Here is a 27,983-nt window from a genome sequence, read left to right as displayed (position 1 = left end):
CTTCTCACTCCTAGATGAATATTAAAATCACCACACATAATTAGAGGGGTGGGCCAAGATGCAAGCTCTAGTTCCAAATCTTCTAATACCTTTGGCTCATCATGATTCGAGCTATAGACCATACCTATCGTTATTCCCAACTCCAATTCTACCAGGGCCCACCTTCCACTGGTATCGACCAATCTCCGTTTAGCCGATCCTATTCCATTCTTTGCTAAAATGGCCACCCCTCTATTGTAAGCCCTCTAAGAAGAACATGCCAATAGAAAGTACCCCTTTACCATGATTAGTCCCCGTTTATCCCATGATATGTGCGCCTCTTGGAGACGGACAATATCTGGGGTGATAGATTTTATCGTCTCCATGACCCTATACCTCTTGCTCCAGTCTCTTTCAGCAAGCATTTCTGGAGCTCTCAGAGAGGAACTGGCAGCTAGAAGTTCTACGTGTACACAGGACACCATTTACTTTGAGACACTCGGTCAGGGAGGGGCCAAAGCCAAGGGCCGTCCAAGTCGCTTTTGGGAATTTTCTTTTAAGGCAGGCAATATTTGAAAAAGCTAGACCCGAGGCCCGGAGGAATCTTGGGGATGTGTCATTTTTTGGGAGACCGGACTTTTGTCATGCCACTGTTGAGAGAAGGTGGCGACTTCGCCAGCTTTTCAAACCCTTCCAGGATAAGGGTGCCAATGCTTTCCTTAACAATCCGGCATCCCTAAAAGTGGTCTGGCATGGCACAACGAGGTTTTTGATGTCATGATCAAGGCTAATGAGTTATTGACAGGGCTAAAGCCAGAACATTCTAATGGTCTAGGACGAAATCACTTTACCACTGCTATTCAGTGCTAAAGTGCATATGCTCTCCAGGTAAATTATGTTTAGGAATTGGTGTTCCATGTTTCGCTTATTTGATTTACCAGTAAGTCCCTAGTAAAATGCATTGACAGTGCCGCCAGAGCCTGTACATCAAATGCTGGGAGTGGGCCTGCAGCACTAATTGTGCGACCCACATGAGCAACCTTCATAAGGGTTCTCAAACATGCCACAGCAGTTTCTGCCCACAGTTTTTACTGCCATGTCGACTTGGCAAGTGTACCCCCTTGCCAAGCCCTAACCTTCCCTTTGATTACATGTGAGTCACTCCTAAGGTAGGCCCAAGGTACCCCTATGGGCAGGGTGCAGTGCATTTGAAACCGGATTTGTACCCGTGCATGTGACATGTCCTGATAGTGAAATACAGTCTAGTTAGATTTTCACTGTTGATAGACTATCTGCCCAATAAGTTAGAATGGGGAATATTTCGTAAACATTTTACGAGTATATCTTCCCATTGGGACAAGATAGAGAAATGGAGTTTAGTATGCCTGAACTCAGAATGTAGAAATGCCTCTTTTAGTAAAGATGATGTTTAAGTTCTGTGTTTGAAAACACATCTTTTAGAAAGTAGGTATTTTCTTGCTTAGCCATCCTGTGTGCCTCTGCTGGGTTGTGGATTGACTGTCTGGCTTTGGAGTGATAGGGGCTGGGGATGTGCATTCTCTTCAGACAGCCACTGAGGGGGTCGAGGTGTGTCCTGCCTTTTCTGGATGAGTCAGGGCTGGTCTGACCTCGGCCACATTTAGAGTAGTAGTAGGAGATTTCCTTGCACCTGAATGGGCCTGGTCTGCCTTGGACAATGCTGTTTCTACCTCCTGGCAGGATGCTGGGCCAGAGCGGAAGAAGCTGGTTTGGACTGAGCACAGACACTCTCTGCCCAAGAGAAAAAGAGAAACAGAGTATAAATATTGGGGTCCAGACTTCAGAACTTTAGAACTCGCAATCCTGGTCTCACCACCAATGACTGCCAACGCCACCGAGCTGCTTGCTTCCAGTTCACGAAGTCTCAGGGACAGCAAAGACTTTACTTACCTCTGGGTATCGCCTCTGGAACCGTGGATTTCAGTTGCCACAGAGGGGAAAAGCAGCCAGCACAGTCACTGACACTGCTGCTGGCTCCGTGTCCTGAAGGCACCGCAGAAGGCATCGCCGCACTCTGCACTGCAACCCTGGTCTCACCGAAAACGACCACCGCTGCCGCCACCGAACTGCTGCTTGCACTACGGCCTGTGGGCATCACACTCCGCACCGCCTTGCTTCACTCCACTGCCCTGGTCTCACTGATGTCACTGCACTCTGATCACGACACCCATGACTGCACCGTGGTTTGAGGTCACCGCTCCTGTGCCACACTATGCACCGCCCCGTCCCACACCACAGTCTGGGCCGAACGACGCCATTGCCCATCAACCGGCACTGGTACTTGCACTGCTACCTGTCAGCAGTGCAACAAACACCGCCTCACTCCGCACCGCAGCCCCGGTCACACCTTGACGCAGCTGGACGACCTTCACCGAGCCATTACCTGCACTGCGACTTGAAAACCCCGCGCCGCCGGCTATGCTTTACATCGCTACCACAATGGGTACTGTTTATGAGTCTGCTGACATTAACGCCGATCCGCACCGATGCGGTTGGCGGGAGCTGTTGGATTCTGTTGTTTTCAGCACCGCAGTAGCCCCGGACAGAGCTACCGGCTTCAAGGAACTGCATTTTAAAGCCATTCTTGCAAAGTGCATATTTTTGATTACTGTATGTTGGTCTTCCATTGTTTCGGTTTTGTTTGCACAGATAAATATTGGTTATTTTCTAAAACTGGTGTGGTGTCCTTTTGTATTGTTTTCACTGTGTTCCTGTGGGTTATGTGCAAATGCTTTACACACTGCCTCTGAGATAAGCCTGACTGCTCATGCCAAGTTACCAAGGGGGTGAGCAGGGGTTATTTCAGTAGTGTATCCCTCTTATCCTGACTAGTAGGACGGGTCCCTATTTGGACAAAGGTGCAAACCATTGCTAACTAGAGACCCCCATTTCTACCATTGGTTGTCAGTGGTGGGATAGGACTTGCGTTTGCACTTGACATACAGTGATTAGTATACACTTCTACCATATCGCAGACCATTACGTAGCACATACTGTCTTTCCCTGTTTGCCTTCTGGAAGTATTGTTGAGAACTTGAACTCTGGTTAGTTGTACCTGTGAGGCCATGAAAAAATGGAAATCAACGTTTGGTACTTGTACATCTACACAATGAAGGAGCTACAAGTCTTTTGCAAACGAGTGGTGGTAGCCACCACACCCTCTGTGCAAGACTCCATGACACCAGCATCCATGACAAAGCATTAGAATGGATCTGCTCTTTCCTCAGCGACCGAACAAAGAGAGTCAGACTTCTGCTGTTTGACTCAGAACCCACAGAGATCAGCTAAGGAGTGCCGTAGGGCTCCTACCTGAGCCCCACCCTCTTCAACGTCTACATGACCCCACTCACAGCCATTGTCAGAAACCACAGCCTTAACATAAATCAACCCTGTCTCGTCTTCCTGCTTCCACAGGCTCCACCTGCTTCTGAAGATCTACAAGTTGATCCCCACTGATTCCAGAAAACTGCCACCCACACACTCGTCAGCAGCAGTTTTGACTATGGCAATGCACTCTACGATGGCACCACCCAAAAGCTCTAAAAGAAGCTGCATAACATCCAGAATGCCTCTGCCAGGCTCCTCCAGAACATCCCTTGCCGCAGCCACATCACTGAGCACCTGAAAGACCTTCACTGGTTCCTGATCAACAAAAGAATCACCTTTAAGCTCCTCACACATGCCTACAAAGCACTGCATAAAGCCGGACCTGCATACCTTAACCACTGCCTCTCCATTTACATGCCCAGCAGACATCTCACCGGAGGAGTGCTACAGGGTGCAACTTTGTTATGCAGAGGCCGGGTGGCTCTCTACAGGCTAGACAACCCTTCATTCCAGCACTCGTAATACATCTCTTTTAATTTGTTCCATCTGTACCACTGTGCCAGAAGTCCTATTCCCTTTGAGGCGGCCGTTGATTCATTCAGACCCGTCTATACCCAGTAGAGTAGCCAGAGTGTCATGGGCCATAGTGCAAAGAAGCCAATAGGACCACCTGGCTGCTATTCAAATTAAAAAGCACAGCTATAATCAGTGCTATGTGGACCCCTCAGGCTTCTCTGCCCCGGTGCCACTGCACCTGTCACACTAATTAAAGAAACGGCCATGACTAGTCCGTGTAGGACTGACACACTAATAGTGGGCTGGGAGGGAAGAATGATGCAAAGAAGAAGTATACTTTAACCCAGGCAGTAATTTAGCTTTTATGTAAACTTGGAAACCAGTTGCACCTGAATCAGCAGTGACTGCAGCAGGATTCCTTGAGAGCTTTAGTTTACAGAAAGTATGCATTGGTGAACTTCCAAGTTCAGCCGTGCATGACAGCGGGGATTGGAAGCTGGGGCGCTGGGGGTGGGCGAACACGTCAGATATGTTCTCATAGCAGCCGCGGCAGAGGGACAGCGGTCTTTTCAGGGCCCCTCGCCGCAGCCCTCTTTCATTTTCAAAAACGCTCGCCATTGATCTCGCACAATGCAAAACCCGAGCGAGAACCGGTTCAGACCGGCAGAAGGAAAGGGGGAGGAAAGGGAAAAAAAGCTGCCACTTTGACGTGCGTCTTGTGAGCGGGCGCCCAGTGCAGCTGAGCGGTGCCAGCCGGCGTCCTGTGCCCCGGCAGCGGCGATTACTCAGTAACCGCCGGCCATAAATGGTGCTTGCGTGTCTCGGGGAAGCTCATCCGAGAGCGGGCAGCCACGGACGGGCGAGTGACAGCCGCCGAGGCTCCCGCGGCCTCCGCCAGCCGGCCACCATCAGCACCTCGGCGTAAGCCGATGCCAGCCCCGCCAGGGTGCCCGCGCCGGGGAGAGGGCGCTCAGGTAACGCTGGCAGCGGGGTGCGCGGGTGGGCAGAGGTATCCCTGTGCACTAGCGCCGCGCTCCTGCCTGCAGTGGGTGCAGCGGGCAGGAAGAACGCTGCCAGCAGTCTGTGTGCGGGCCAGTGGGTGGCACACTGGCAGGACAGCTTTCCTTGCGAAGTTTAAAGGCAGTCAAGAGGGTGAAGGCGAAGCCTTCTGATAAAAAAACACAGGGGGCATTATCAAGAAGGGCGTTAAAATTATCGCCATTTTAGCGGCAGAAAACTACCACTAAAGCAGTGATAATAGGCTTGATAATATGCCCTGGAGAATTAAAATAGAAGCCCATGTTCACACCAGAACATGGGTTTCTATTGGGGGCATATTCAAGCCCATAATCGCCGCTTTAGTGGCAGTTTTCTGCCAATAAAAGCGGCGATAATGTATCGCCCTTTCTTGATAATATGCCCCACAGAGTCCCAAGCTCGGAGGGCAATATTAATGCATCCTTCGCAGCCACGGGTGACACTTCAAAACTGTACTATGCAAGGTAACGGGTCCATCTTTTTCGTACCGGGGACGTACCGGGGACATACATCTGTCGTCACCCAGCCCCCCATCTACTTATACAGTGAAGTAGGGCACGTTGTCTGTCATTACAGGGAAAAAAAAACAAGTTAGCCCAAATGGGTCCAATTACAATACAATCTCTCTCAGCGCTTGTGTAGCATCTCGCCGCCGGCACTTGCTGACAAGCACTTTGTATTGCCGGAACTCGGCTCCACACGCTTAGCTGGCAAAATTGGAAGGACAAACAGAAGTGCGAGGCAAGAACTGTTAGAGTGCCAAATAGTCTGAAAAATAAGCTGAGGGGAAAACGAATTCCGTGGTAACGCATGCGTGGAAAAGGCATGCGTTGCAACGGAATTCGTGGTAACAACATATAACCGTGGCGCATTATTCGAAGCAGCGCCGGATGCCTCTCTCCATTATCTGAGATTTTAGATGGACCCGTTTTTGAGGCTTCGTGGGGGGTAGAAGCTGTATGGGCGAGCTGCCAACTTAAAGAACACAACGCACGTTTGCTGCACCTGGCATCAGGAATCATTGAACCGAGGCACCCTCAATGTAGCAGGTGCAGTATTATTCTGACATTGCATTCATTGACTGTTCAGGACAGCAGCGAAGTAACCGCTCGCGTTATACTCTGAGAGGCTTGAGACTTTAAACACCTTTGTCTCGTCTCATCTCTGCTGTACGAGCAGTTCGTTATATGCAGGGAAAGTATTAGAACATTAACAAAACTGGACTCATGCAGTTCTAAATATGTTTGTATAACTCCATTTTGTGTCTAGATTGATAACTTGTTTTTAAACACAAAATCAATGCTTATTGAGGCGGTCATAAAGAAAACAACCCTGTCTACACGTTTTTTTTTTACCTTAAGTGAAATATAAAAATACATTGATTTCCCAGGGGTTTTCTACAATCAAATTAGTATTTTGCAGCAAAGTAGATTTAACAACAAAGCAACTGACCCCCCCTCTTCCTCTAAGAGCAGACCCCAACTTACTCCAATTCAGGAAACAACTCAAAAGATGGCTATTTAAACTGCAATCATTGCTGGAATAGGAAAAAGTACTACGGGGACCCATAAAGTGGGAGTCAACAGTGGTCCAAGTGGGTAGGATCTGAGGGCAGGATGGGCCCCCTACTTTTTTAATTTTAGAAAAACTGTTCCCTTATTTTGTGTAAGAAGACGACCGTCCGTGCAAGGTTACTTCTGACAGTTGAGATGCTTCAGCTGACACATAAGGCAGGGAGTCTCCTGTGTAGGGAAACCGAGGGAGGGCAGAAAGCTAAACACGCCTTCTTGCCAGTGTCCTGCTTCCCTGAAATTAATGTAAATTTGTGCAACTGGTCAATCTGCAAATCTAAATTGGAAGGCGGTACTGGCTTTAATTAATGGAATCGCTTTTATGGTGACACATTTATTTTTTGAGATATATTTCAAGGGAGCTTCCAGCTAAGGTGTGAAGGGTGCTCTTTTAAAAGACAGTTATAAAAAAAGATTGCACTACTTACAGTCTGGCAGTGCTTAATTTGTGCTGGTGCTTTCCGGTGCTCAGCACCCAGGCTTATGAATGTCTGCCACACGGTAGTGGTGTCTGCCAATTTAGGTACGAGCACAACAACTTCTGTTTATTATTTCAGTTTACATTTCCAATTATTAGTATTTGCCTCGAAAGCCATTCTTATAGCTTTTTCTTTTCATAAACCTTTTTACGCATAAGTTGCACCTCTTCTAATGTAGCTCGTGAGCTGTGAGCCAGCATCAAGGAGCTGCATACAAACTGCAAGGGTTTAGAGACTTATTTTGTATCGATCTGTCCTTATCCTGAAGTTGGTAAAAATGGTTCATTTGGGTAATAATAAAGTCATATTAGGACAGATAACCCTAACAAATGTGTTAGGTTTAATATCCTGACTTTGGGTTTCTTCTAACCATGCATTGTTAACAATGGCAACCGTTAAGGACAGTATATGTCTCCTACGCCTTGTAACCCTTGTTGTCATATGTGACATATCCTGTACTCTGATTTACACACTTGTATGATTTATTGTCTTTATTTAATGTGTGCATGTTATGTAGATCACTCTGAAACGCTCTGTCAGCCTTCGTTGGGATGAGTAGCGCTATAAAAGAAATACACATAAATTAGTGTTACTTAAATCACTATTTGTGTATTTACTCATACAGATCAATATATCTGCTGTTCTTACAGTACATGCATATCTTTTACATGTGTTAAGCAAAATTAAAAACCTGTCTCTAAATCGTAGCTTGTTTTAAGTACCTGTGAAATGATAACAAGTTATGTGCCTTTGGTTCCACCATTGTAGTGGCATCTAGATGTTAGGTTCCAGATAGCTTCCAGCCAGGATGATACTTGAATAAAAAGGGGGCTGATGGCCCTTTGAATCATGCCTTTGCTTTGGGCCCAGCTAGAACTGAAAATAAAAACGCTCCCTCACAACCAGCAGTCAACGTGTGGGCATTGCTGAATGTGTTCCAGTGTCAGCCAATTATATATTTGGACAAATTCAGCATATTTTACTGGGGACAGGCTGGATCCCCCATATGGCTCAATAATATTTGTCAGATCTCGGATCCAGATTGATCACCCTGATTTCCTGCATTGGCAATAATTGTCCGCAAATTGTGAGAAAAGGTTTTTAAGTTCATCTTCAGACTCATGCTAAGAGTATTGTGAAGCACATCATAAATGCCACAAATAAATAAACACATAAAAATATACACATATACATTAATTTATGTATTTCTCCTTATTATTATTATTATTATTATTATATTTAAGTTTATAGAGCGCGCAGCTACCCGGAGGTTTCCCGGCGCTAAAACCAGATTAAGGAGAAGAGAAACTGAGAAGTAGGGGGGCCGACTATTGGTTAAATAACCAGGTTTTTATCTCTCTGCGGAACTTTAGGTAGCAAGATTCAGTACGCAGGGCCTGGGGAAGAGAGTTCCAGAGGGAGGGGGCCAGATAGGAAAACGAGCGGCCACCCATTCTGGCTCTTTTTACTCTGGGAACCTGAAACCTATTCTGGTTGGAAGAACGAAGGGTACGGGCAGGGCAATAGTGATGAACCAACGTACTGAGATAGGGTGGGGCCCGGCCTGTATTGATTCTGTTCATAAGGCAAAGTGCCTTGAATTTCGTACGGCTTTCAATGCGGAGCCAATGCAAGTTACGGAGGGAGTTAGGAGTGGGGGATTTATTGGGAAGATTACAGAGCAGCCGAGCCGCCATGTTCTGCACTGTCTGTAGTTTCCGGGTTACCTCTTTACTTGCCCCCAGGAGAAGAATGTTGCCGTAGTCCAGTCTAGAGGTGATTAAAGCCTGGACTACGGTTTTCTGTGTCTCTAGGGGAAGCATCCAAATGATCTTTCGGAGCCATTTGATGATAGTAATGCAAGTGGAGGAGTTTTTGACCACGTGGTGTCTCATGGAGAGTTGGTCATCAAAGATGATGCCAAAATTACGAGCTGTTTTAGAGGGAACAGGGGGGGGTGCCCATTTGGGTGGGCCAATGTTGGGGCCCCCACAGAGTAGTGTTCTGGCCAAACAGGAGTAGCTCAGTTTTCCCCCCGTTCAACTTAAGTTTATTTGCGTGCATCCACGTGGCGATATTATTAAGCCCTACGCAGAGGGAAGAGGGGGTGGAGTGAGATCCCGTCGAGAGGGAATAGATGATCTGCGTGTCATCGGCATACGAATAAATAGTTAGCCCAGCTTGTTCCACAATCGTGGCCAAGGATCTGACATATAAGTTAAAAAGTAAGGGGCTCAAAATGGAGCCCTGAGGGACACCATATGCCGATTTATAAGTTTGCGAAGCTGAGGAAGGGGAAAATACTTGAAAAGTACGGTCTGTGAGAAAACTGACCAACCAGTTGAGGGCAGAGCCGGTGATGCCAGATGATTTGAGGGCATTAATAAGGATGGGGTGGGAAACCGTATCAAATGCGGCACTCAAGTCAAGCAGGATGAGTGCCACGGTTTCCCCCCCATCCACTCGGCAACGGATGGTTTCTGAGACCTCCAACAGAGTAGATTCAGTCGAGAAACCGGACCTGAAACCTGATTGTGATGGATGAACAATATTTCTAGATTCAATAAACCGGGTGAGTTGTGTATTAATGTGTTTTTCCAATATTTTTGAAAAGATAGGGAGGAGAGAGATGGGGCGGAAATTAGATGGATTATTAGGATCAGCATTAGCCTTTTTTAGTATAGGTACAATCATTGCATGTTTCCATGCAGAGGGTACCTTGGATTCTCTGAGGGAAGAATTAAGTAAATCCAAAATGAAATTAAAAGAGGAGGGGTTCAGGGTTTTTAGAATATGAGGGGGAAGTGGATCCAATGGGGAACCAGATTTAATATTACTGATGATATTGTGAAGTGTGGAGGTGGTAAGGAGATCCCAGGTACAGATCTGCTGTATAGGTGAGAGGTTATTCTCCTCTGGGGCATTAGGTTCGCAGAAGATCACGGGATCTGGTGCGTTAGAGAGGCTATTCTGTTGTGCAGGTATGAAGTGTAAATCCGCCGACGCCTCAGGAACACAAGGAGCGGCTGGGTCGGGTGATTGAAGGGGGGCAATAGATGTTTCAAAGTCAGTATAGATGGCATCGATTTTAGAAGTAAAAAATGCAGCCAAGGAGTTACATTGTGAGGCATCTAGACAAGGCGATTTGGGTAGGCATGACGCGCCCGAAAGTTCTTGTACTACCTTGAAAAGTGCCTTAGGGCGATTTTGTGCCTCAAGTATGGTTAGGTTAACATAATTCATTTTGGCAGTTTTACAGAGTGGGTGATAGTTGGTTAGGGCAGTCTTGTAAATTTGCTTGGAGCATAGGTCATAGTGTAAGCGCCACATGGGCTCCAGGTTTTTACAGATAGTTTTTTCTTTTTTCAGAGCATCTGTAAACCAGGGCGCAGGAGGATGATGTAGGTTGTGCTTTTACTGACGTTGAGGTAAGCATATGTTGGCGGCTTGAGTAAGCCAGCTATGAATGGCAGCCTCCGCTTCAATGCGGATGACTTCGAAAAAAGGCATAGTATTCTCAAGACAGGAATTAAATTTAATGGGGTCCAAATTTTTTCAAACTCTGGTAGGCCTAAATTCAATAGAATTCGAGGGGATGGAGGATGACTGGCCAATGGTTACAGAAAAGGTAACCATGTAATGGTCTGACCATAGGATGGGTAAGGACAATCTGAACGTAATGGTTTTCAAGTTTTGACAAGATGGGGTCCAAAAGGTTCCCTGCCTTGTGGGTGGGACCAGAGTTATGTAGGGTGATGTTGAGAGCTGCAAGATCCTGAAGGAGGTTGGCACTAGTAGGACAAGAAGGGTCATTGAAGTGTAAGTTCAAGTCACCAATGATCAAGAAATTAGTGGAGGTTAGAAGTAAAGGTGCTATGTACTCGGGGAGGGCAGTGGCCCAAGAGCCAGCTGGGCCAGGGGGGCGATAAATGAGCATCCCTGAAAGGGTGAAGTTAGGAGACAATAAAAGTTTAAAGTGGCCCGCTTCACAATTAGGTATGTCTAGGTCCTCCCATTTACAGGAGTAGAGTCGGTTAAAAATGACAGCTATGCCTCCACCCTCTTTCCCCACTCGATTTTTTCCTGTGTACGTGTAGTTATCAGGGAGGGCTGATGCAATGTCCGGGCCAGAGTAATCTTTTAGCCAGGTCTCAGTGAGAAATAGGGCCGCTGGTTGCGACGCAATAAGGAGATCGAAGATATCTCTCTTATGTTTAACTAATGACCTACAGTTGAGGCTAATAAACGTACAAATTTGGGGGAATCTATGTGTATAGACCTAGATAGGAACGAAGGGGAGGTACAAACAGCTGTATTCGTTAAGGAGGGGAGGGAGGAGAGGGAGAGGTTACAGTCAGGGCAGGTAATGGGAGCCACGCACAGTTCAAGGGTTTGTTGTGCGAACAGTGCGAAGACCGAAGGTTTAGAAGGGCCTCTCTAGAATAAGTAAGAGAGGAACCGGGGGAGGTAGTAACAGGGGGCATAGCCCCTAGTCCCGGTGCTAGTCGGCGCGCCATCGTCTCGCCCGCTGCGCGCGTCCGATGCGCGTCGACCAACACATCGGTATAAGAGGGGAGGCGGTGGTAGGAAACTAGACCGCTCCCCCCATCCACCGGAAGTGAGTACAGGTAAAGCAAGAAACTCCCTCCACAACAACGAGCAGAGCTCGGGGTGGACCGGGGAGTGGGAAACAGGTGAAAGTGCACGTGATATTTAAAACATACACAGCGTAGTGCCTGAGATCATGCCCCCCTGCTCTCTCACAGCAGCAGCGCCAATGCCAGGAACAGTAAAGCGCAGGAAGAACAAAGTTAAAATAAACACGCAGTGCGAGCACCTCAATCGTGCCCCTGCGATAGCAGCTAAAAGGTTTAATAGGCAGCGCAGTGGAAGCACCTGACTCGTGCCCCCTGCTATTAAAATAAAGCGCTAGGTCAACAATATCAGATAAGCGCAGCAGCACTCTTTACCCCGAATCGGTAATCCTTGAATCCTTACAAGCTTTTACTCCAAAAAACGCCCACTTCTGGATTTTGTGTTTAATCTAGTTCCCTTCCAGAATCCATCCCTATTTGTAACATCTGAGGAGCCTGATAATTATTTTTAGGCTGTTCTTCCAGCTCAGGGAGATACACTTAGCGGATGAGGTTAAATTAATAAACAAAGTGTAGTTTTACTATTTCAATTTCCCCAACCCATATAACTTGAAAATGGGGGTAGGCAGTACTCCTGAATATTAAGGTGAAGATGTTATATTGTCATAAAATTAAACCTCACACACAAGAGACACACATTTGAATGTATGAATATTTCTGTATTTTGAAAAACACTAATGGGTCGATTCTGATTCGGGAAAAAAACTATCCGTACGATTTGTATCCGGAGCCCTCTCTGTACAATTCGTACCCGTCCATCCGAGTCACGTAGTACAATCTGTATTCCGTGAATCCGTCCGAATCGTCCCGATCCGTACGTAATGCAAGGCTGAAACTGTGAACCGTACGACTCGTACACATGCCGTACGACCCGACGAGTACGACCCGGACCGGGGTATGAGGACGCGATTCGTACGGTCCACGTCAGGTAAGGGCGAGTCGTACGGAAAAGCACACAAACACATACACACCGTACGGTCAGTACCCCCCATGATCGCAGGGGTACGGTGCGTACCCCTGCGATCATAGTGTGTACACACCGTACCCCATGTACGATGGGTGTACGCACCGTACCCCATGTACGATGCGTGGTACATGGGGTTCGGTGCATATACCCCATGATCGCAGGGCTACACACCGTACCCCTGCGATCATGGGGGGTACGCACCATACCCGGGGGGGCCGTTCCGTACTTGTTTCGGCGCAAACTCTGCTTTTACGGCTGTTTTCAGCTCCCCTAGAAAAAGGGTCGTACGGTGCGTCCCCGACACGTATCGTACTTGCTGGGTCATACAAACCTGCTGCGAACCGTACAGATGTCGCGTACAGCGGGTTCCGAGGGAGAATCCTACGGAGATTAGAGTCGTACGGTCTCTGTACGACTCGTACGGAGTACGGCTCCTGGTACGAATCGTACTTCGTCGTACGTACGGGGGACGTTGCAGGGTACGATTCGTACGGGAAAAACGCTCCGAACGGCTATTCGGAGCGGTTTCTCCTGAATCGGAATCGGCCCCATAGTATTAATACATTCTATATACATATGGTCGCTCCCTAGCGATGAAGGGGTGCTCAGGAAAAAAGTGCTCATGCGTGAAGTTTGTTAAATAAAGGAGAGAAGAAATACACCTATCACGCATATCATCTCCTTTATACAATAGCCTGTTTGCATACACTTATTATCCAGCATAAGTACAATCTCATCTAAAGGAAGGCAATCGTATCATTTGTAAGTGCCCCTTTGTGAAACCATTATACAATCCAGGCTGGATGTAGACGTTTCGACCCTGCAAGGGGTGGCTAGGGTGCCAATCTGAGCCTCAAAGCGGGTTTTCATCAGGAAGGGGTAACCAATTAGGATGGGGAGTAACATGGAAAGCTCATCCTGGGTTAAGACTGCAGAATTAGTCATCTAAATCACAAGGGTCTACTGGCTCCTAAACGGCAATGGAATAAATACAGCCCTTAAAACCAGAAAAAAACTGTAAGCCTTGAATACTTAGCAATGTATATATCCTTACATGTGCCCAGATACTGCACTCTGGGCAGAGCTTTCTTCATAAAAATATATAGAAGAGGCGGAGGCGTAAACTCAACACATAGGTTTGTGAATAGCATTTTGTAAGTACTGAAAAACATTAAACAAAATGCAGTTTATGAATAGGCACTTGAGAAGTCAAATAATGTGCTCTGTATTTTGTCAAAATATGAACCTAGGCTTGCTTAAAATATGGCTTAGTTTGCCTAGAGTATGAGGTTGAAAATGCTCAGAACCTATTTAAACACCTGGCATGCACCTATTTAGGTGTAGTGGTGCATTTTGTTGTAATGCATGTCTGGAAGCCATTCGCTTGTACTTGGGATTTTTAAACTCTGGTATTCTCTGCTCTGATATCAGAGCAATGTAACACCAGGCTCTGCAGCCTGTATTTTGATTGCCAGTGATCTGCCACCAACCTCTGTCTCTTCTGTCTCTTTAGGTTCACACTGGCACTGAAATGTAGACTACACTGACAGGCGGCTCTCACTGACTTGCTTTCAGAGCAGAAACAGCTCTCTTTCCTTTCTGAGAGTGAAGAGCATATTGGGTCGCCGGGGTGTAATATGCATAATTGGTAGGATGCCATTTATTGCATTGTTTTAATAAAATGTAGTTATCTTCATTGTCAGGGATTTCTATGGCAATGTGTGTTATTTTTAGAAGAAAAAATGCTTTGCTTCTAGTAAGTGTATTTCTTTATAGTGGTAAGGGCCTGCCAACCTCCACCTCCCAACAAGCGATGACAAAGCCAAAAAACAGGTAGTCAGCACCAGACCAAATTGAGTTTGCTAATGCTTGTTAAAGTACTGGGTTGGAGTGGGTGCTATGAAGGGTAGTGGATGAGGGCAGTAGATGCTGGAATTTGTTCTTGTATTAAGATATGCACAAGGCGCTGTTAAGGGAGATGTTGGAGGGTAATAGGATGCCAATGCCTTTTTGATATATTTGGCAGGAGATGGTGATGATGACATGGAGTTGGTTTGGCAGATACCAGGTATATATTCTTTAGATGCCAGGTTGTGCATGGCTCGTCTTTGATTGATCCCTCTACCTGTGCACAGTTGAGCAGGGAAAGGAAGGAGGGCATAGACTACATAAACTTGTACATAGGTACCTGTCAATAATGTGGAGTTGTCTACTTTGAGGTGCCAAGTGAATTTGAAGGCAGCTTGAGCCCCGGCCCCCGTCCTTGCATAGACGTCAAGGATGGGTCACCAGGGGTAGCAACTGCAAACTCTAAGCCACCAGTTGCCACCCCTGTCATCTTCCTGTTGACTCCTGACTGTTTGTCAGCCTTGGCAAGCGCTCTGGTGGCATAAAATCAGCTGCAGTGTGAGCAGCACTTGATTGCACTGCTGTGCTGAAGCTCCGCCTGCAGAGACATCATGGTGGCCTGCAGGCTGGGCCTGGGTGGGGGAAAGAACTTGTCTCATTTGTTGCAATTGTGACCGCAGGCCAGCCGGCGCAGTCCTTGATTTGATACATTGTGATTTACTTCATGTGTTGCAGCTAGCAGCACGGCTGTGTAAGTGCAAGCGTGCACCTGCCGCACCCTACCCTAGCAGAGGATGTGGTGTCTGGTGCAGTGTTAGGGGCCGCTGACCGGGTCCCAGGGCCATGGTAGGGCGCGGAATCGCTACCAATGATGAGAACCCTGGCAAAAATTATTGGGCAGCCCCTGCACGTCAGTAAAAGCCACACTGGCACGGCGCAGCCTCGGAGTCAAGTTGGGCTTGTGCCGGCTGTGTGGGTGCTGGTTGTCAAGACTCTAGAGTGACTTACTAGAATCAATGCAAGTTCAGGACCGTTCTGTGAGTGACCTGCATCACTTGATTGTCATTCTCTGACTTACTCGGACGTTCAGCCCTTGGGCGGGCCATGGGGCAGGTGAGGTTGTGTGAGACTGACTGAGTCGTCACATTGACCCGACTAGAGCCTTGACTCTCCAGCTCCCCTTGTGGTGGTGCCGGTCTTTGTTACTCTTGTGGGCCCTGGGCAAACCTCTCACAGAAGCAACAAGTAAAGCAAGATAAGATTATCTGTTTTTGGAGGTGACACAAGATTTTCAAATGCCCCGCAAACCTTCAGAAATTATTGTTAAAGAGCACACATTTCAGGTTCAACCCTCCTAGCGGTCTAGACATCATTTATGTAATGTGACACAGTAATTGCCATTGCTTATTTCGAAGACTGCATCCATGTGACCACAGCATGCGCATGCCAGTCAGTGAGTGCTGGTGAACAGGCCGAAAAGATATTGTCTAAGTTGAACACCACCAAAGCTGGAATGGCCGCACTGGGCATCAGGCGACAGGCGGGCTTTTCCAGTGGAGGCTGGAAGGGTGAGGGGCAGGCTTTGTTGGGGGAGACGGTTTTGTAGCAGTGCAGCAGTTTTAAAAGCACTGCAAAGTTCCTTGTATATTCAGCAGTTTTTGGACAACAATAAAAGTGTCAAGTGTCAAGGTGCATTATTAATGTACGTGCTGGAGAGAGAAGGAAGTTTTGTCTAGTGGCAGTTTTTCACTTATCTAAGGTAGGGCAGAGGGTTAATATGCCTGCTGCAAAAAACTTGTGACACGTGGCATGACCGCTGAGTCGGAGTCAGACTTGTGCCTGCTGTGTGGTGTGGGTGCTGGGTGTCACTAGTCTCTAGAGTGAGTGACTGACTTCAAAGCACGTTCGGGAACAGACTCCCAGTCCCGACCAGCCTGTGAGTGAGTTGCTTTACTTATTGTCACTCTCATTGAGTCGAACGGTTGGACCTCGGGCACGTGGTGGGGCAGGTAGTGTGAGAGTGAGACTGACTGAGTCGTCACATCAACTCCCCTAGAATCTCAACTGTCTGAATCCCCTTTCGGGGAGGGGGGGGGCAGCTCCTTGTGACTCCTTTGAGCTGCAGGCCCTGGGCAAACCTCTAAAAGAAGCAACAAGTAAAGTAAGATAAGATTAGCTGTTTTTGGAGTTGACACAAGATTTGTAAATGCCCTGTTGAAAAACTTCTGAAATTATTGTTAAAGTGCACACATTTCAGTTTGAATCTTCTAGCAGTCTAGCCACCGTTTAGGTAATTTGAATAACACATTCATTGCCATTGTTTTATGTTGAACACTGCATCCGTGTAGCCACAGCAAACACACGCCCGTCCATGCTAGTAGCTGGCCAACAAGACATTGTCTGTTTTGAAGAGCACCAAGGCCGAAATGACCAGGACATCGGGCGACAGACAGGCGTTTCCATGAAAGGCTGGACGGGTGTGGGGCAGGCTTTGTTAGTGGAACAGGTTTTGTAGCAGTGCAGCAGTTTTAAAACCACTGCAAAGTTCCTTGCATATTCAGCTGTTTTTGGGCAACAACAAAAGTGTCAAGGTAACTCTGGTGATTTATTAATGTACCTGCTGGCGGGAGATGGGAGTTTTGTCTAGTGACAGTTTTCACTTATCTAAGATAGCACAGAGGGTTTATATGCCTGCTGCAAAGATCGTGTACCATGCATATCAAAGGACAATATTTTATGTGGAGAGATCTAGGGGGTACTGCTTTTGTCACAGAGATTCTGTTGTTACTGTGCAGTTCATAGGTTACAATCGTAATCTAGCACAGTTAGCTATAAACTGCTATCTATGAGCTGCATGATACAGGTTAGAAAGTTATGTTTTTTCCCAGTATTTCTATCCTGATGCTGCTAAGCATGTTTTATTTGGGTAGAAATAAATTATTATTATTAATGTCAATCCTAACCCTGTATGTTCTGAATCTAGAATGTGTGGTTCTCCAGGCAAAGCACCCTTAAAAAGTGCCTACCAGTATGGATGACGTGAATCCAACACCTTGTAGTCTCCTTTGCCTTATGTAACATTTTCTTTACACTGAATTACACTTGTATGATTCATTTTCTCTCTATGTGTGTGTGATGGATTTTGAAAATGTGGAAAGTTTTGCTTTTGGAGCAGTGATTAATGGAGTCATTTTAAAACGCGGACTGTAGCATCATCATTTGTAAAGCAAGCACTCATGCTTTTGGACATTCTGGGTGTTAGATACGATGTTTGTTGCTGGTAAGGTATGCTAATGCAGAAAAAACATATTATTTATCAACACAAGTTCAGTACAAGTGATGTGCATGTTTTCTGTAGAAGAAATTAATGTTAGTAAACCTGGAAAGTTTCAATGGCACCACAGGTTTAGAAATATGTACACCATATTATGGCAAGAAAGGCTGCTGGGAGAATTTGACTTGCATTAAATAGCTCTGTTATCTACGTTCTAAGACAGAGATTTAATTACAAGGTACTTTTAGTTTCTAAAACAAATGATAAAGTGAACTTGTTTTGAACGTTATAGGTCCGTCAACATTCTCATTTTATAAGTTATTTAAAAAATTGATAATGGTTGCTTTCAATTTGACTAACATATTTTACATTGCTCTACACTATTTGATAGGTTCTTAATCAATGCTACCTTATCTTAATTGTATATCTGACGATATTGCCTGAAACAATGTATGTAGATGCATTTTCAATAGGATTTGATGTATGTCTTTTTATGGGTACTTCTTTTGTACCTGTAGAGGTGTTCCAGCCTCTGTGTGTGATGTAAGTAACCAAATGTTAGCTGCATCACTTCCTGTGATAGCACCAACCAAAGGCCATGCAATGTCGCTTCCTTGAATTTTATGAAGTCCAAAGGTCACATGATGCCAATTCCTGTGATGTCGTCAGGCCACATGCATTGTGATGTCACTTCCTGTGACATCATTGGAGTGGGTCAAAGGGCAGGTGATTTCACTTCCTGTGATGTTACCAGGTCAAAGTTCATATGATGTCACTTCCTGTGACATGAGGTGGGGGGTCACATGACGTCGCTTCCTCTACTCCATGCAATTTGATGAATCGACATCCATGAGCCCTTGTTACCTATTTGATATTTCTTGGAAGGAACACACAGACGTGCACACGCGCGCACACACACACACACACACACAAACACACACACGCATCTTAAGAGCCCTGAGTTTTTTGGACAGCGAGGTAGACGGGAGCACAGGAGTTAATGAAGATGGAATGGAATTTAGGATTATGCAGTGAGGCAACCTTTTGCTAACTGAGCTCATTTGTTTAATCCATTTTAAAATTTCAGTTACGTTTCAGTGACCTGATTTTCTTGAACTACGTGTAGTAATATAGACTCCCTCTTTAAATCATACTGTGCCGGAGTGTAGAGAGAGGAAAAACTCACAGCGTATTTTTTGTTTGAATATAGTTCAGAAACATACTCAAAATCAAACGACTTTAACATCAGTGTAAAGTGAGAATACTTCATGTAAATGTTAGGCTCAGACAAAGTTTTAAATGTTCCTAACTTTGTATGCGTGGTTTACTTTACAGTACAAATGCAACATTGGAAAAGCTTTGATAAAAGAAAACTTTTCTCAAACATTACTCCTGCCTCGAGGAGGCATACATTGTTGGCAAAATGCTCTGCCTACCTCTTTTAGCAGGTATGTGTTTGTGTCAAAATCTATGGGTTGTTGCATGGGAATGTCCACGTAGCACTCGTGAGTCATTCCTTTGACTTACTATAGGGCTACTCTCCAATGCAAATCTTGATCTAAGTTCAAGACTTTGCACTGATTTATGTAACTTTTTGTGACTCTGCACCGACACTAAGTTTCTGTTTTTGATCTCGATAGAAGGCTCACTCCATCACAACGGTGCTGGATAGATGGTCTGCAGAAATATAAATCTCATTTTATCCTATGGGATATATATTTCGGCAGACAGGATATCCGTCACCGCTGAGTCGGAGTAACGAGTCTGCCTAGATCTAAATCAGGCCCAAAGCCGTGTTAATTCTGCACCTATATTGCCAATGTAATGTAGCAACTTGTGCTAAATTCAGGAACAGAGTTTCCGATTATATGTTTAATCAGGAAATCGTCACAAACCAACTGTTGTTCGAGGTATGGAGTGAGTCTGACTAGTTAACGTATGCTTATGGTTGTGACTGAGCTATTTCTATGCGTGTCCCATTACACCCAAAATTCATTTTGAATGAGGACCTAAGCGCTTGTAGAGTGACAAATAATTGCCTCTTTGTGCATTTTTCTTTAAACCTGTTTCTGAACGTTCGCAGAGACATTAGTGTGATTTAATGTCACTCACAGGCAGCATTTCTATGCTGCTGTGAAGTCTCTCCCTCCCACTGCCTACTATCAACAGTTAAAGCTAGTAATCTGCAAAATGTGCAACTCCTTTTGAAGGCTGCAGTCTTCCTATTTTGCCTGTTTCACTTCTCTAGGGGCAGGAGCTGGGGTTTTTCACCAGGGCTGTCATGCTCCAGCTCCTCCCTGCAAAAGGGAAATGGAGCAGCATTGTATTATAGGAAGGGACACCTTCCTGCACATAAACAATCATTCATGACGATTTGCTGTTTTTCTATGTGTGCTGCACAATACAACACACATAGTAAGGTACTGAGTCTAAAGACAAAGAGGTCGACATTGGTAAGAGAAGAGGAAGGGGTAAGAAGGGGTTTTCCTCTAAAGTTAAAATCACCTCCTCGCTCAAAACGTATTATAAAGTTATGTCCACCACCACTACATCCTCTACCCTTGCCGCCCCAGCAGGTGACACCTTAAAGAACTTGGGTCAGGGCAGCCCCCGGGAGGCTCCTAGCTTATTGAGTCCTCCAAAGGAGAGGGTAGCCAACACCTTGCGTACACCAGATACAGTCCTAGTTAGGACGCATTCAGTAGTAAGTCTCTCAAATAGATATTCAGCTTTGGCTGTGAATGAACTTCAAACTTTGTCTGTAGAATCATCAAAGGTTCTCAACTCTGCACCCTCCAACCTCAAAGATGAAAACTCAACTATGGATGGCTCTGACACAGTAGTTACAACCGACACAACATCGCATTCTTTGCCTGACATATTACTTGCAATGAAAGACGAAATTACTAACAGATTTACTGTATCTGAAACAAATCAAGCGGAGATGACTTATAGATTTTTAATCTCCGAGGCAAACCAGGCACCAATCCAAGCCTCTTGTGAAGTACTTGCAAAAAGACCAGATAAGGTCACACTAAGAACAGAGGCAATTGAACTGGAAATTCCTCAAATTAAGGACTCCGTGCGTACCACTACAGGGTAATTAGCTAAACTATCAGCCCAGAAAAAATAATTGAAAGACGACCTGGAACGCCTGGATAATCACTCCCGGCGGAACAATCTAAGGCTCTTAAATGTGCCTGAAGCTCTGGAGGGGCCTGACATTAAGGGGTTCATGATATCTGTATTAAAATGGACATTATTTAAGAATGTGCCAGAAGTGGACCTCGTGCACGAGATATAAAGGGTGCATCGCGACCCCTTCAAAAGGAACCTCGCCAAACAAAAGCAGAGAAAGATACTGGTTACCTTTTTAACTTATTTAGTCAAGGAACAGATTCTGTCTTCTGCTTTTAAAGAAGGTGCCATAACCTTTAATAGCTCTAACCCCTTTTCTTTTCAAATAAGGTCAGGCATCACTCACATGACCGCAACAAGACAGTGGGAGATGGGGAAAAGGCTGGAGGAGCTAAATAGTATCGGGGCTTCTCCGCATGATGTGGAATAATCATATGTACCAGATAAGATCAGGAGAGGAAGCAGATGCCCTTATAGCAAAAATCAAAGCAGAGCGGGGGGGGGTGGGGGGGAAGTAGGGGGACAGCGAGGAAAGGGAGATGCACTTGACTTCACTTGACAGCAAGACCCTATTAAGAACCCAGCAACAATTGTAGTTTTTCTATCCCAAAGGAGGGAGGGGGGCTGAATAGGCTTGCCTACTGGAAGGGAGAGTTCCTCATGGGGAGGGGGGCACTGGGGAGCAGGGAGGGGGACGGAGGGGGGAGGGAGGGGTATCACGGGTGGGGAGCAGTGGTTAAAAAAGAAAAAAATGAACCTCATTTCACCTTAGATATAAGGAAATCCCGCCATGCTGGTGTGATAATCTTACAGGTAAAATGGCAGGAAACCAAGGCTTAAGGGTTGTAACTTTGAGTCCAGGGGAACCCTTTTTTGCTTTCCTTAGACTAGGCTCAGCCCCCTGGGACCGAGTGAACCACCTCTCTCTTCTGTCCAATTAATTGTTATAAAGATCATCTTTATCTCCTGGAATGTTAACGGGTTAAGATGCCCCCGTAGGCAAAGGCTGATTTTAAAATACTTGGAACTTTCCTCAGCCCAAGTCTGTATCTTACAGGAGACACATTTGAGCTTCACGGAGAGCCGCTCAATCTCTCTTCTCATAGTAGAGGCGTGGCAATCCTGGTTAAACATGGCGCCCCTTGTTCTATAAAAAATTTGCAGTCAGATTTGACCGGGAGGTGGCTGGCAGCACAATTGACCCTAGAAAACAATCAATACTGACTTTGGAAACCCCCCTTTATTATTGGAGGTGATTTTAATGCTCTCTTGGACCCATCAAAAGATAGGTCTAATTTGAGTCATTATGTTGGAGCCCCAAGGATACGTCATGCTTTGTTAAACATGTTACAAGATCTGGATTTGGTTTATGTATGAAGTGCTAAGAAGGGAGACCAACAGGGCTTTATGTTTTATAGCAAAAAGTATAGTCATACCAAGTCACCTCTCAGATCATGCTCCAGTGCAATTTTCATATCAAAGTAATGGGCTCCCGTTGCAGTCAAGATGGACGCTTAACAGAGCCATGTTTCTTGATCCTGAAATCATCCAGTCTCTTAAGTATTCCTCTTTAGAATTTTTTCTCTGAATATGGGCTCACAACCATGGATTTTATTTGGGACGCCTACACGGCAAATTTGAGGGGGAGGCTCCACGGCCTCATTTGTTCTAAGAATAGAGCAGAGGCTAGGGCCCTAAATATAATTGAGGAAAAAATAAGCCAGTTAGAGATCGAGAGGAACAGATCAAATCATGGGGGCCCAGAGCGTTTATCAGAAGTCTTGAAGGAGCTAGATGATGCAAGACAGAAGTATAGGGGGAAATTAGATGCAAAGGGCAGAGCACAATGGCATACTAAGAACATGCAAAACTTTGAATATGGGGAGAAAGCTGGAGCTTTATTGGCCTGAAAAGGCAGAGTTGATCGTACAAAGAATAACATCAGCAAATTTATAGTTAACAGCAATGGGGAGACATCGAGCTGCATTGAAGATATGCACACCTGTCTACTCTCCCTTTTTTCGGACCTTTATAAAGAAGATCTGGCTCCCTCCCCAAGCTCCATATAATCATGGCTGAGGACCAAATCCCTGCCTTCCCTGTCAGTGGAGAGCAGGAATAACTTAGACCCCCCCCTTTACTTTGGAGGAGATAACTGAGCAAATCAAAAAATGTAAGAACAAAAGGTCCGCAGGCATGGATTCGCTTCCGAACAAAGGGTACAAACGTCTAGCAGAGGAATTGATCCCTGTATTGGGTACCACCTTCAATTCAGTCTATTGTCTCGCCGGTAAGGTCCCCGAGTGTTGGAAGGAGGCCACAATCGTTCTGATTTTAAAACCAGGCAAGGACCCCTTAAAAGTCTACTCGTACCGTCCAATCGCTCTGCTGAATGCCGATTATAAGATCTTTATGGGCATTCTAGCTGGGAGATTAGCGCAATTGGTCCCCAAGCTGGTTCATACTGACCAGAAGGGCTTTGTTGCAGGAAGGTACATCCAGGAACAGACACAACTGTTAATAGGTAACATCGACCTGGCCATGGAGAGATCTGATCCATTGGCCATAGTTGCCTTGGATGCGGCCAAGGCATTTGACAGAGTCTGTTGGGTGTACCTTTGGGAAGTATTGGAGGTAATGGGATTTGGCCCTATTTTTATTCAAACCCTGAGGAATTGTTATTCAGGGAGCCTCTGCTCGGATTCTTCTGAACGGTCTATTGACCCCAAGTTTTAATATCCAGAGTGGGACCCGTCAGGGATGCCCGATCTTGCCTCTTTTATTTAATATCTATTTCGAGCCACTGGCACAAGCCATCAGGTTAGATGAATCAATCTACCCCTTTAAGTCCCAACTTTATAGTTGTAAGTTAGCTCTGTACGCGGATGACCTAATAGTATATACAAACAACCCGAGGTGGTTATTACCCATGTGGAGGCGCTTTTGGAAGGATTTGGGTCCCTGTCAGGTTACTTAGTTAATATATCAAAGTCAGAGGAGATGGGCTGGAACCTAGATCAATGGGGGGGAGTAACCAGCACAGAGTTAAGTTACTTAGGTTTTTACATTGTTAAAGACCTAGACAAAATCCCCCAGATTAAGTTTAACAGAACCACCAAAGAAATTGATCACCTCTTTAGCAGATGGAGGAACCTCCCCTTACCATCTATGGGAAAGTCAACTTAGTAAAGAGGGTCATTCACCGGAAGCTCTCCTACCTATTTACTACTATACCTCTGGCCTTTCCACACAAGAGTATTAGTAAAGTACAGAGTAAGATCGGGAGTTTCATATGGGGAGACAAGGGGGTCAGGTTGGCCTGGAAGAAGTTGAGACGCAGACTCAATAAAGGGGGTCTGGCTCTTCCTGATATCAGTTGGTATGCGGTAGCATTGCAGTTTAAAGCCATTCGGATGTTACTTGTGAAACCAGAAGAGTCAGCCTGGGGAAGGCTGTTGGGAAAAAATGGCCAGAACGGAAGGAGGTGGAGGTGGGGAGGCTTTTTTATATACGTTTGGGGCCCCAAAGTATTTCAAGCGAGTACGCCTGAAGGTTCTGAGGGCAGCCTTGGAGATATGGTATAAAGTCAGACTCAAATGGGGGATAGGTTATTACTCGGACCTAGCTCCTATTTGGGACTCACCTGGAACACCTTGCTGCCTTAGCGATAGCTTGGCGCTACCTATCAAGAGAGCCTGCATAACTATCTGATCTGGCAGACTCTAAGGGGATTCACCCTTGGAAATTTCTGAGAGCTATGATTGGCATAGGGTTTTCAAGATTCAAATATCTACAGCTGGTATCATGGTTCGACGCAGAAAAAGAGGAAGTAAGAGGGAATGGGAATATTGAAAGTTTGTGTCAATCTGTTCGCCCAATAAGGAAAAAGATATCAGTGGGTTATAACCATCTATTAGAAGTTGAAGACCTGGAGATTCCCCCTCCAACCACGGCCTGGAAGCAAACCCCTCTTGAATCCTCAATAGATGCCCTTCTTGATCCCTCACTGAAGGAACTATATAAATATATCAAACCCGCCAGCCTAAAAAAGAATCATTTTTTTGTCATCAATAGGCTTTACTATACCCCAGCAAAGATAGCCAAGTTTGCTCCAACTCCAACGCCAAAATGCCCAAGATGCATGACGCCTATAGCCAATGACCTTCATATCTTCTTTGAGTGCTCTGAACTAAAAATCTTCTGGCAGGAGATTGGCGACACTCTCCAAGATACTTTTAAGACTAACATTGATGTTAATTTGTCTCTAGTTTTTTTCGGGGATGACGGTTTATTTTGTCAGACAGCACCACAGTCTCACATATGGTTATTATTATATTTGGTAATACTAGCATGGAGAGAGGTCTGTAAGAAGTTGAAAGACCCCCTACCACCGAAAAGAGAGGACTGGCTTAAAGCCACTTTTGCTAAGGCCCACCTGGATTACGAAGGTGCAGAGGACAAGCCGATAAACATCTGGCACCCCCTCATGAGTTGGGGATGTAATTTAAGATTAATACAGCCAGTCCTATGATTACACCAAGTTCCCTCACAAATGGGGCTGGTCGGGCGACCTAAGCGAGTGCGGTAAGCCGGGAGGCCCCCAGATCGTAACATCGGCTTCATAAAACCCGCAGATGCTTATTGGTGAGATGAGGACTAAAATAAAAAATAAAAAAATACAACACACATAGAAACCACAAAAAGTGGAGAAATTAAACATTTCTCCTCGTTTCCCCATGTTAAGATCAGGTTTTACCTGGTCTTAATTTTTGGGCTGTCCCATATTTATGCTGCCCTATTAAATAGGGGGCAACGTCAAAATAAATGGGTGTTGCGGCGGAATGCCCACCGCATCACCCGTTGCCCGCCCTTTCACGCTAAGTGTAGTTTGAAAGGGGCCTTTATTTACAATGGGGCGTTAAGCCACGCTATTTGGCTTGACGCCACCTTGTAAAAATAAGGCGAAGGGATTATCGCCACAGGAATGTCGCAAAAAGTGACTTTCCTGTGGCAATAAGCCCTTGTAAATATGCCCTTCAGGTGTCAGATTAATCATTTTACTCCAGGCAGCTCGGCAATCAAAGGTGCTGCGCTGTTGTGCGCAAGGCAGAGAAATTAATACAAAGCCATATTTATTAGTAAAAAAAGAGCCTGCTGCTGCTCTCATCCTTTGCCCTGGTGCACAAACAAGCTGTCTAGTGCCCGAGACAATCTTTGCACTGTGGTCCAAAGGTGTTTGAAAGATATCTAGCATATGGTTTGTACTGCAAGACTTCCCTTCTAGTAAAAAAATGCTATGCCTCGCAAATTGTAATACATCCCACAGATTGCATATATGTTTTACATTGTAGAACACACACAATGGGCCTGATTACGATTGCGGTTTTCCCGCATCCTCCGGGCCGGGGGAAGCCACCGCGGGCCCGGAGGATGCGGGAAAACCGCTGCGGACTGAAAAAGACCCCCCGCCAGAATAGGATGGCTGGGGGATCGTTTTTCAGTCCGCAGCTTTTCCGCCGCGGACGCCTTCCGTCCGCGGCGGAAAAGCTTCAACATGGCTGGCGGTGTCTATCAGACACCGCCAGCCATATTAGGATTCCTGCAGAAAGATGCCTTTACACGGCGGCATTTCCGCCGTGTAAAGGCATACGGATTTGTGTTTGGGGGCCCGTTGCGGGCCCCCAGGGGTGAAGGGGGGGTGGGGGGTGCACATGGGGGGTACCTATGGTACCCCCCTGCATTTGCCTGCACAAAGCGGCAGGCACCGCGAGGTGCCTGCCGCTTTGTGCATGCAAATGCACAACATGCATTTTTATCATTGCGGCGGGTGCTGCTTCAAGAAGCACCCGCCGCAATGATAAAGATACAGGATGTGACCGCCAGGGTGGCGGTCACATCCTAATTAGCACGGAGGGACCGCCGCTGCCCCTGCGGACGGTCCCTCCTCCTCTATGGTGGTGGACGGACTCAGGTCCGTCCGCCATCATAATCGGCCTCAATGTGTGGAAAGTTAATGCCTGCTTCAAAGAAGCGTAATTTTTGACACACAGCATGAGCTCCCTATGATGGTAGATTGGGATTTGTATTAAAAACTATGGGTGCTTGCACTGATCTGCCCATATAACGTCCCATGCCGCAAAAAGAAGCAAATCAGTACAAAATGCAGTTTGCCCCACAATAGGGCACACTGAAATGGCAAATGTTTGCTAAATTGCTTTTACACTGAAAAGTAAATGCCGTCCAAGAATTTGCACTGATTTCCATCACTTTGCAGGACTTTGTTCTGGAGCAGATTCTTTGTAAATCTGCACCTAAGAGTTTATCAAGAGTATTCTGTAATCTAAGAATTTCACTTTAGGAATAAAGCACTCTGCTCCTTTTCACAGCTGGCTGTCGATACTTCTCCCAGGAAATGTGACAGCATAAATTCCTCCTTTGTAGTGGAGCTAAGGAAGCAGACAGGGACTCAGACTGATGGAGTGCCAAAACACACACTGATAGTCTCTGGATAGTGTATAATGTTGTGAACTAGCGTAATACATTCACAGACAGCCCCACTCACATCCCAGAGCTGTAAAATATCAAGGAGCACCCGATCCACATTAGGGGATGTTGTAAGGAGATGTAGGAAGATTGGGTTAGCTCTGCTTACCCTGTGTAGCCACTGCTGGTCAGATTTACAAATTCTTTGCTCTTGGTTCGCGTAACAAATGTGATGGAAAAATTGCACATTGTTTTGCTGGGATTTACTTTGCAGTGCAAAAGTTGTTTTGCGCTGGAAAGTAAATCACAATACAGCACTTTTTGCCGGATTGATTTTTGCTGTAAAATAACCATAAAGCAACACAAAGTAGCTGTATGCACCACTTTGCACTACTTTGGGTGATGGGGGCTTATGACTGGTGGGTGCTCTCATGCAACCACCAATGGATTTTGATGCAAAACCCTAAGGGGCACATGCATCATTGAGACATTTTGCACTTCTTAATTTGCGAAAAATACCGAATTGCAAATTAAGAATTGCAAAATGCTATGCATCATTTTTTTCGGTATTTATTTGTGATTCGGTAAAAATCGCAATTTTTACCGTTTCCCAAATAAATACCGAATTCTTAAGTGCATTTTCGCAATTCCCATTGATTCCTATGGGCC

The 27,983-nt window shown here is 45.8% G+C and overlaps 1 protein-coding gene across 1 annotated transcript in view; it reads left to right on the top strand.

The window, feature by feature from the left end:
* The first annotated feature begins 4,579 nt into the window (after positions 1-4,579).
* SLC16A9 (solute carrier family 16 member 9) overlaps positions 4,580-27,983 on the top strand; it is a 307,892-nt gene continuing 284,488 nt past the window's right edge. Inside the window, exon 1 of the mRNA XM_078642646.1 lies at positions 4,580-4,835. The gene's annotated coding sequence lies outside the window, so the exon portion shown is untranslated. The remainder of the gene's footprint in view (positions 4,836-27,983) is intronic.

This window comes from Lissotriton helveticus, chromosome 5_1 (assembly GCF_964261635.1).
Source record: "Lissotriton helveticus chromosome 5_1, aLisHel1.1, whole genome shotgun sequence".
NCBI lineage: Eukaryota > Metazoa > Chordata > Amphibia > Caudata > Salamandridae > Lissotriton > Lissotriton helveticus.
The sequence above is the reverse complement of the archived record's forward strand: the minus strand, read 5'-3'. Positions and strand labels throughout refer to the sequence as shown.